The sequence below is a fragment of the Salvelinus fontinalis genome, chromosome 33 (assembly GCF_029448725.1).
Source record: "Salvelinus fontinalis isolate EN_2023a chromosome 33, ASM2944872v1, whole genome shotgun sequence".
In the NCBI taxonomy this organism is placed as follows: Eukaryota; Metazoa; Chordata; class Actinopteri; order Salmoniformes; family Salmonidae; genus Salvelinus; species Salvelinus fontinalis.
Genome location: NC_074697.1, coordinates 25,047,431 through 25,058,897, shown reverse-complemented (window position 1 = coordinate 25,058,897; position 11,467 = coordinate 25,047,431).

Sequence of the window (11,467 nt, the reverse complement as noted above, 5' to 3'; positions counted from 1 at the left end):
AACAACAACATACTGTGAGCTATCATACTCCTAACATGAAATAACAACACACTGTGAGCTATCATACTCCTAACATGAAACAACATAATGTGAGCTATCATACTCCTAACATGCAACAACATAATGTGAGCTATCATACTCCTAACATGAAACAACAACACACTGTGAGCTATCATACTCCTAACATGCAACAACATAATGTGAGCTATCATACTCCTAACATGAAACAACAACACACTGTGAGCTATCATACTCCTAACATGAAACAACAACACACTGTAAGCTATCATACACCTAACATGAAACAACAACATACTGTGAGCTATCATACTCCTAACATGAAACAACAACATACTGTGAGCTATCATACTCCTAACATGAAACAACAACACACTGTGAGCTATCATACTCCTAACATAAAACAACATACTGTGAGCTATCATACTCCAAACATGAAACAACAACACACTGTGAGCTATCATACTCCTAACATGAAACAACAACATACTGTGAGCTATCATACTCCTGACATGAAATAACAACACACTGTGAGCTATCATACTCCTAACATGAAACAACAACATACTGTGAGCTATCATACTCCTAACATGCAACAACAACACACTGTGATCTATCATACTCCTAACATGAAACAACAACAGACTGTGAGCTATCATACTCCTAACATGAAACAACATACTGTGAGCCATCATACTCCTAACATGAAACAACAACACACTCTGAGCTATTATACTCCTAACATGAAACAACATACTGTGAGCCATCATACTCCTAACATGAAACAACAACACACTGTGAGCTATCATACTCCTAACATGAAACAACAGCACACTGTGAGCTATCATACTCTTAATATGAAACAACAACACACTGTGAGCTATCATACTCCTAACATGAAACAACAACACACTGTGAGCTATCATACTCCTAACATGGTACTTGGATCCAATCCTCAAATTATTGCTGTAATATAATTGTATAATCTAAAGCTAAAACATAAATTTCAGAATCTGCCTCTGTCAGCAATTACATTTTTCCACATGTAAGCAACATGCTTGGCATAATTGTACCATGTTTTCACACAGAGGTCATTTTTCCATACAGTAACTAGGATTACCTTTTTTTCCTCACTTTAATCAACTAATTCAAGCATGCTGTTAGATCATTCAGCAGTTTCTTCACATCAAATCCATTAGTTCCTGCTGGAGTAAAACACAGCAATATGCCAGGTGAACCGTATGGACATCTTATTCCTACTAGCACATCAATACATTATAGAGAAAGTACCTACCACAGCATTGCTTGACTTCAGAGGCTCTGGCCTCTGAATTAAACAACCATACTAACCCATTAACTAGTCAAAGCAATTCGAACTCATGTCTTTTTCCCTCATGCCGGAAACAAATGAATAGCGCTCCTCTAGACTTGTAATGTACAGACAATCTAGGCTAACAATGCTATTGCATATTTCCCTCTTTCTTTCTTTGCCTGTTTTGTCTACTGAGATCAAAGAAACCGATGCACTTGTGACCATATGCATCATGTTCTAAAGTTGAGAAAAATATCCCTGTTTGCCCTCATTTCAGTTTTTGCTTTTGTAACTTTCAAGTCTGGAGAGAGCTCTCTTCCCTTTGTTGCCAGTTCTGTTTCTTCCAGCAGCAGTCTCAGAGCAATAATTATGTCTATGATAGGTGTAGTGTTAAGAAGTTCAACAAAGTTGGCAGTATATAGTAACTTTGCAGATTCAATGAAAATGTACATTACATAATGTAGGTTACTATACAATCAATCCCATGCTACCAAAATATATTGTCTCCTTTTGCAATACAAATAAGAATACTGTAGTTGCACATGCAATGGAAAATAAGTAATTCTGGAGGAGAGGACATCACATTTCAATTCAGTTATGAGAATCCCATTGCATGTGTGATTCTGCATTGCTTGCTGTTTGGGGTTTTAGGTTGGGTTTCTGCTGATCTAAAAAGGCCTTTATAAATACATTTGATTTGATTTGATGTATCGCATTGCGCTAACACTTCTCCACAAATGAGTCAAAGTGTCTTTGCTGTGCACGCTAATGTTCACAGTAGACATTAATCTGTTTTGTCTCTCAGACGATGGGAACATGCATTCCTCTGTCCTTTCAACAGGAAGTGAAGTGTTGAGCCCTGCAGAGTCCCAAACTCCAGCCACGTGGCAGCTTCACGACAAGCTAGGGCTTTATTTATAGAAGTCAAAGAACAGGAAGGAAAAATGGGGCCAATTCTACCTGGCAAGATGTGTAGGAGTGATGACACACACTCATTAGAGTGTAAACAGATCAAGAGGAAGGGCCAGAAAGGGTGTTATGAGAGAGAGGGTAATAGAGGGAGAAAGGGGTCTCTCAGTGTTAAAGTCTAAAATGTTTCCTTTGCCCTGAGCCAGTGAGAGTGCCCTATATGCCTCCCGATGTCTAAGGCAAGAGGAGAGGAGAAACGGGATTCAATGAGATTTACTATGTAGGTCAGCCCTTCTATCTTACAAGTAGAATGTCTGGGATAGTGGTTCTGTGACCTCAATAGCATGGAAAATGTGCACCTCTCTGAATTGTTGCAGTTCGCTGTTTCCAGTTTAACTGGAAAGGAAAGGAGACATAACATCACATTACAAACAAAATTACTGTTCGATTCAGGCGATGTAATACATTGATTGAATGCAAAGAAGTTTGTCATTTTAAAACACAGTACAATCACATGTGGATACAGTACAATGCAATTTTGGGGCGGCAGGTAGCCTAGTGGTTAGAGTGTTGGGCCAGTAACCGAAAGGTTGCTAGATCGAATCCCTGAGCTGACAAGGTACAAATCTGTAGTTCTGCCCCAGAACAAGGCAGTTAACCCACTGTTCCTAGGCCGTCATTGTAAATAAGAATGTGTTCTTAACTGACTTGCCTAGTTAGATAAAGGTTAAATAAAATTCAAATTTAAATCATAGAGGATGACACAAAAAAGTTGTCTAACTTATTACCATTGTGGTCCTCATGAAAATACATGAAAACAAAATCTACACAAGATTATAAAATGAAAACAAAATACATCTCAAATATATCTCATCAGTAGGGAGGAAACCATAAAAGCAATCAAATAGATTACCGTGTAACGTTCATTTCAAACAATTCTACTTTATTTACGCCTGTGTAGTTTTAAAGCATTTTGCCCATAAACCATTCTTAAGGTTTATCTTAAAACTCTCTAGCGTAGGTATGGATTTTATATGATTTTATATGATTCCAAAGGTGACAACTGAGGCTGATCCTGCAACTCGTTCAGTTTCATTTTCATGATATTTGCAGTTAGTATCATCAGGCATTTGATGATATTTGTCTCGTCTCCTCAAACTTTGGTCCCAAGTCTCTTTAATTTCTCTAACTTCTGGCAGACTTCACATACATTATGATACCCGTCCTGAGAAATACTGCCAATACAATGCTACTATCATTGAGGCATCTATACACAGGCAGGTTTATGGAGAAATATCTGTAGATAGTGATTATTGAATCATTTATTTGGCAAATCCAATCTTGAGACCGCAGGGGATGCCTGCAAGCCATGTGATGAGACCATGACTTAAGAGGCTTAAGGGGCGATGCTGTGGAGAAGACCTCTGCTGCTTCTCATTAGACCAGGGTATTGAGAAACCAATATGGCCCTGTGTTAAATAGTGCACACACACCAGCATGATTATCGCACATGGACCATATAATAACCTCACTTTCACACACAGAATTATTTATCGAGAGGAGAAGAGAAAATGAATGGTCCGTCTCAAAAACGGCCATTAGAATTTTGTGCAATTAAATAAATGGTTCAGAGATAATCACCTGGTCCCTTGAGCTACAGTATCTCCCATTGATGTGGGTGAAAAATGCATATGGAGAAGGTGGAGGCTCTGGATGAGGTTACCCCCTCTAATTAAAAGAACATGCCCTCAGTGAATCGGTTGTTATGGCAACCCCATTGTAGTGAATATAGCGAATTTAAAGGTCCAGTCAGAAATCTATAAAGGAGTCTCATGGGTATGAGATCATACACAAGGCCTTGCCAGCCCCACTCACTCCAGAAATATGGCATAACATGATATGTTAGGGAGGGTTTGGCCGGTAGGGATATCCTTGTCTCAGTATGTATGTAATAAATGTAATAAAATGTATGCACTCTACTGTAAGTCGCTCTGGATAAGAGCATCTGCTAAATGACTAAAATGTAAAATGTAAATATGTCAAGGTCTGACTTGAATCAAACTCTTACTGTCTTTGTTGATCTTTTTCTTCCATTTTTCCTGAAAAAGCTTTGTTAGTAGTCTGAGATTCCACAATAAGTAAGTTACAAGCATCAGATCTAGATGTCCCGCGACTCTCCCACACTTGTTTATTTTTCTTGTTGCAAAATGATATCAATAAATAATGCTGGCAGTATCAGCGAGTGTGACAGAAATGGAAATTAGATTTGGGTTCCCGCTGCCTGCCACATGTCGCTGTGGGTTTGGGTCTTCCAGCGAGTTATTTTTGAAGTAAATTTGGGTCATGACTTGCAAGGTGTTATTTTTAGGTATCAGCCCCTGTAGGCAACGGCTGTGAGCTACAAAACATTTAACCGTGCTTTGCGTGAATTGCATTTTTAAAAGAAAGCAGCGGAGGGAAAATCAATGTGCTCTGTTGCTCCTATCTTTCCCTCCATGTTTCACTGAAATGCTGTGAGGTGGAGCATGCCATACGTCTCCAGTCTTGGCTAGTTTCTCTCTGTGATGGGATGAAGCATACAGTGTTAAAGGTTATTCTGTATCTCTGTATCGCTCTGTCCCTGGCCTGCAGACTGAACCAGAATGGTTGACTGGTAGTTTCCATAGCATTATACTTCACACCATCATGCTGTAATTGTTTTCTAAGCTCCCTGGTGCACCTCCTGTTGTTGCCTAATGTCGAAACTCACGCTCATGCTAACTCCATTGTCCATTGCACCTGGCCCATCAATGTTATAGCATTTCATTTCGATATATTGTCTAGCTCTGACTACCACATCCATGTTATAGCATTTCATTTTGACATATTGTCTAACTCTGGTGTCCACATCCATGTTATAGCATTTCATTTGGATATATTGTCTAGCTCTGGCTACCACATCCATGTTATAGCATTTCATTTGGATATATTGTCTAGCTCTGGCTACCACATCCATGTTATAGCATTTCATTTGGATATATTGTCTAGCTCTGGTGTCCACATCCATGTTATAGCATTTCATTTGGATATATTGTCTAGCTCTGGCTACCACATCCATGTTATAGCATTTCATTTGGATATATTGTCTAGCTCTGGTGTCCACATCCATGTTATAGCATTTCATTTGGATATATTGTCTAGCTCTTGCTACCACATCCATGTTATAGCATTTTATTTGGACAGATTGTCTAACTCTGGTGTCCACATCCATGTTATAGCATTTCATTTGGATATATTGTCTAGCTCTGGTGTCCACATCCATGTTATAGCATTTCATTTGGATATATTGTCTAGCTCTGGTGTCCACATCCATGTTATAGCATTTCATTTGGACATATTGTCTACCTCTGGTGACCACATCCATGTTATAGCATTTCATTTGGATATATTGTCTAGCTCTGACTACCACATCCATGTTATAGCATTCTATTTGGATATATTGTGTACCTCTGTTGTCCACATCCATGTTATAGCATTTCATTTGGATATATTGTCTAGCTCTGGTGTCCACATCCATGTTATAGCATTTCATTTGGATATATTGTCTACCTCTGGTGTCCACATCCATGTTATAGCATTTCATTTGGATATATTGTCTAGCTCTGGCTACCACATCCATGTTATAGCATTTCATTTGGATATATTGTCTAGCTCTGGTGTCCACATCCATGTTATAGCATTTCATTTGGATATATTGTCTAGCTCTGGCTACCACATCCATGTTATAGCATTTTATTTGGACAGATTGTCTAACTCTGGTGTCCACATCCATGTTATAGCATTTCATTTGGATATATTGTCTAGCTCTGGTGTCCACATCCATGTTATAGCATTTCATTTGGATATATTGTCTAGCTCTGGCTACCACATCCATGTTATAGCATTTTATTTGGACAGATTGTCTAACTCTGGTGTCCACATCCATGTTATAGCATTTCATTTGGATATATTGTCTAGCTCTGGTGTCCACATCCATGTTATAGCATTTCATTTGGATATATTGTCTAGCTCTGGTGTCCACATCCATGTTATAGCATTTCATTTGGACATATTGTCTACCTCTGGTGACCACATCCATGTTATAGCATTTCATTTGGATATATTGTCTAGCTCTGACTACCACATCCATGTTATAGCATTCTATTTGGATATATTGTGTACCTCTGTTGTCCACATCCATGTTATAGCATTTCATTTGGATATATTGTCTAGCTCTGGCTACCACATCCATGTTATAGCATTTCATTTGGATATATTGTCTAGCTCTGGCTACCACATCCATGTTATAGCATTTCATTTGGATATATTGTCTACCTCTGGTGACCACATCCATGTTATAGCATTTCATTTGGATATATTGTCTAACTCTGACTACCACATCCATATTATAGCATTTTATTTGGATATATTGTCTAGCTCTGACTACCACATCCATGTTATAGCATTTCATTTGGATATATTGTCTACCTCTGGTGACCACATCCATGTTATAGCATTTTATTTGGATATATTGTCTAGCTCTGACTACCACATCCATGTTATAGCATTTTATTTGGACATATTGTCTAGCTCTGGTGGCCACATCCATGTTATAGCATTTCATAGCATTTCAACTGTGTAGAGAAAATACTTACAACCAAGGCGTGGCGGTCTCATGTTTGGGTTTTGGTTTTATTACAGATTTTGACAGTGTTCACATGAAAAATCACCCGCTGTTGGAAACCTTTTCTACAAATCCATATTGTATTATGAGACTGTCTTTGGGATTTAAAAAGCATGCCATTCTCAGTCCTTGTGGAGGAATTGTCAACATTTAGTCTGTAATAAGTTATAGAGGGTAACAATGAGAAAAGCACAAAATGAAATGTGGTATTTGTTGGGCTTACATTACAATTTGTTTCCCAAACTTTGTCTAACTGAAAACATTGACATATTTAACAATTCAGCTCAACCTGCCCTGACACTAATATCCAAGCCTGCCATTCGATTCTCAATCTTTAATGGCCTCATACACCACATATCTTTCTGTCATAGAATTCTATGCCAGTTTGTCATGGTAACATTGTTAGAGTGAGAAATGTCATCCAATCACAGTCAAAGCGATGGGTAAATTGTGTATTCCATTCACACTAAGATCTATTATTTATAAACAGTATTGCTTTCCTATTGCCAAGAAACTATATTGGCAAGGACCGCCGATATTTGTTTTTCATGCTATAGTAGATTTCATTTGTGCATTTTAATATTTTCATAAATCACACCGTCTTCAAAGCAAAGGTACTGAGTGCACAGCAGCCCGTGTTGGGAGCCCTATTCATGATGAGCATGGATATCTCGCCTTTTTTTGTGTCATACTTTCAATAATTTGTTATCACACACAGACACATGCTAACACACGCACTCTACACATACATACACCTGGATTTTGCATTGTAGATATGTGGTAGTTGAGTAGTGGCCTGAGGGAACACAATGTGTTGTGAAAAGTGTTATGGAATGTAATATCATATAATATTTTAAATTGTATATAACTGCCTTAATGTTGCTGGACCCCAGGAAGACTAGCTGCTGCCTTGGCAGGAACTAATGGGGATCCATAATAAATACAATATACATAGCCACTCTCAGTTCAAAGAGCATCTCCTTGGAGCACGACTTTCACATTCACACAATGTTCCAATATTTCTCAATTAAATGTTTTTAAAGAAACAACGATTTGTGAATTCACCAATCACAAAAGGCATGTGACAGTGGATATTCTGGCACAGTAGCCAGATATTTAAAAATTCTAGGAGGGAGTTGCTGGCTCCTCAGTGCCAAGCAGAGTCATCTGCACATATAATGCTTTGTGTCTATCCAACGCAGGGAACAATTTAATGAATTTAAAGAACCAATTTAGTATTAAAGCATGTGGATGGGAGCATCCATCATTCAGCGGACTATTCCTGATGGTCTTGTCTGTTTGACCATGATGCTGCTGTCGTGTCTTTGACTATGCCAGATTAATTGCTATGACATGCTATTCTATAAAATAATTTCTCCGTAATTAATATTACCTGATTGAACTAATCATGTAAATGTTAATTAACTAGAGAGGGACACCACAAAATAATATTTATAGAGCTGTTATCTTTCGAATAAACTCTTAAAGATTTAGTAAGATTTTACATCCATAACAGTCACATTAATCGTCATTTTATTCAGTCTCATCTGAAAGTTGTAAATCCTTGATTATCTGCAAGAATCCTGGCTAACAAGTTGAATCAGCAATACAAAATTGGGTTTAATTATTTATTTACTAAATACCTAACTAATCACACAGAATCACACATATACAATTAAATCATAACTTGATCACAAATTACGTCATACAGAAATACGTCCCTAGCGGGCGGAATAGATATGACAACTTGTTACACAAAGGGAAGGGGCTGAGTCCTAGTGAAAGAGCGGGAGACTGGAACATAGGCGAGCTGTGCTATCGTAAATACAGTATCTTATGCATTCTAAATTACCGCCCATTCGAAAAGGAAAATGCAATAAATATTTACTCTGAGCTGCGCTTCAGTAGGTTGGTGGTAGATGGACCGTGTCGCCAACCCGAGTCCTCTGTCCATTGAAGAATGTCTCTGGTAGTCACGGGATACGTTGGAGGAACGTTGTGTGTAGTAGACGGGATACTCGGACTGTCCTTCCTAACCTGCGTTTAGCTGTTGCTAACTCAACGGCTAGGAGATATCACTGCTGTAGTGAATACGAGTTCAAAGTTCATACCATTCACAATCAAAGTCCATGCTGATGTTGGCTTAGTTCTGTAGTTATTATCTGAACCATTCTGACACCGGACCGTCATCCTAGTGTACCCGGAACAGGAAGTTATATTCTTGTCAATGGCTTTTATAGTGGAGGGAGAGGGGTGTGTCTGAAAAGTTTATAACCCATGCCTCTTCACAGGGGCGGGCCACTGTGAGCAGAGGAACACTTATGAAAGTCCAGATCTCTAATTTGGAAGCTAAAATTACATTTCACCTCTTCACAAATAATTTCATATTCAAACATTTGAATTAAACAACAATTCCATGTGAATCCGATACCTCTGACATTTAGACTTTCCACAGTAGAGTTTATGTCATTCTATCATTGATGAGAATGTGTCAGAGGGCAACCGAACTGACATAATATACCTTAAGTACCACCGCATATGTTCAGTTGGTCGGATTACCAGAATATAGTTCATTTCCCCCAACTTCTGATGTTACCCAGAATCTCTATGTTAACCCATGGGTTTCCTTATGTCACATCAGTTATAGTAGGGAGAGAGAAAAAGGGGGAAAGAGTTATTTATGACTGTCATAAACCTACCCACAGGCCAACGTCATGACACTGCTATAGCTGTCTGAAATGGATGCAATTAGAATAATCTCATTGGAAGGTGAAGCGTTTTGTTGGCCATGCATGTGATTCTTTCCCGAAGGCAGGAGCTCCTTATAGTCAAACAAGCTCAGGGTACTGTAAGTCTCCCTCCCAGTAGTGTTCTATGGTGCAGTTGAAAGTGATTCCTGTTTGCTCTGGACAAGCAGTACTTCACTATGCCCTCTTCCCACTCCATCCATGTCTGTTGAAGCTCATCACTGTTTTCCCCGTCAGCTCGGGAAGTGTACAGACTACAGTACGTCTTGCAGGAGCCGTGTGTGTTCTGATCCAAAGGCATCACTGCAACTGAGGAGGCACATCCTCAGGGCACGTTGGTCTGCATCCCTTGTGTGTGTGTGTGTGTGTGTGTGTGTGTGTGTGTGTGTGTGTGTGTGTGTGTGTGTGTGTGTGTGTGTGGTGTGTGTGGTGTGTGTGGTGTGTGTGTGTGTGTGTGTGTGTGTGTGTGTGTGTGCGTGCGTGCGTGCGTGCGTACTATTATTATTATTAACTGCCCAAAGGTACAGGAGAAAGGCAGGGAGGGCAGCTATTTTTACCAGTTCATGCTCTGCTTTGATCCTTGCTCCCTTCCTCCTCTTCTCCTTCCCTCCCCTCCTCCTCCTTTTTGAAGCGAGACATGCCCGTGCCCTGTGGTGCATGTGCTGGCCAGGCATCACTGCAGCACCGCTCTCTCTACCTCCGGTTCTCTCTGCATCCACGTCCACTCCAGGTTTGATGTGATGCTAAAGCACCAGGTGCCAGGGTCCATGCCCTTCCCTTTCATCCTCCTCATCAGCCAGCATGGACGGGAAGGCCACATGACAGAATAAACTGCATGCAAGTTGGCCGGAATAGCATAAAAGGCTCGGGGAATCACTATTCTACGCACTATGAGCTCTTTTAGGAGAGAACTTTTATCTCCTTTAATTCAGCTCAGGCTGAATGAATGCTGTTGCTTTTAAATAGCATCTTGCACAAGGTATGCAAAAATTCATTCATACAGTCAGTGATATATAGTCCTCATTAACATTGCAGTGCTAATGCAGGGCAGAGACATTTCTCTTCTCCTCTGCAAGAGCTAAAATGCAGTGTGGCTGACTGAGAACTTGAGCTCCTTCTCCCCATCTCTTTCTCTTCTCACAATTTTCTCACTCTCTCTCTCTTTCGCTCTCTCTCTCCCTCTCCCTTTTTTCTTTAATTTGCTTTACTTTGGTTTATCTATCCTTTGCCTCTTTTCTCCCTCTTGCTTTATCTCTTTATTTGCTCCCCTCTTTCTCTCTCTACCAACCATGTCCTTTCTTGGAGCCCAACGAAGAGGCAAAAGCCTGTTCTAAAGCCCTGTCCATCTCAGCTATCTCCATGAGACTTAAAGGGCATAGCATTATCATCTTAGAAATCTGCAGATAACATCCTCTCATGATTACCTTGATCATGCTGTTTTGGGGGTGTTTCTGAAAGAGACAAAGACTTGGGAATGATATGACTGGCGTCTATGATTCCATCACACTATAAAACACGGCTATGAGAAACCTTATAATTGTTCTGCAACCAGTGTGTTATTTTTAGTGTTGGATGTGACAGGTATAATTATGCCATGAATATGTTATTTTCTTATCTGTGTTTTGACAGGAACAGACACAAAGTCTTTCCGCTAAACGTGTTCAGTGGTTCAAGTTAACCGTGTTGTCAAGGCTACTGCATGAAGACTGAGCTTGGTGCAGAACACATCATTTTCTATTTGTTTTGTTTTGCTAGCCACAGCCTGGGCCTTAATGTGCA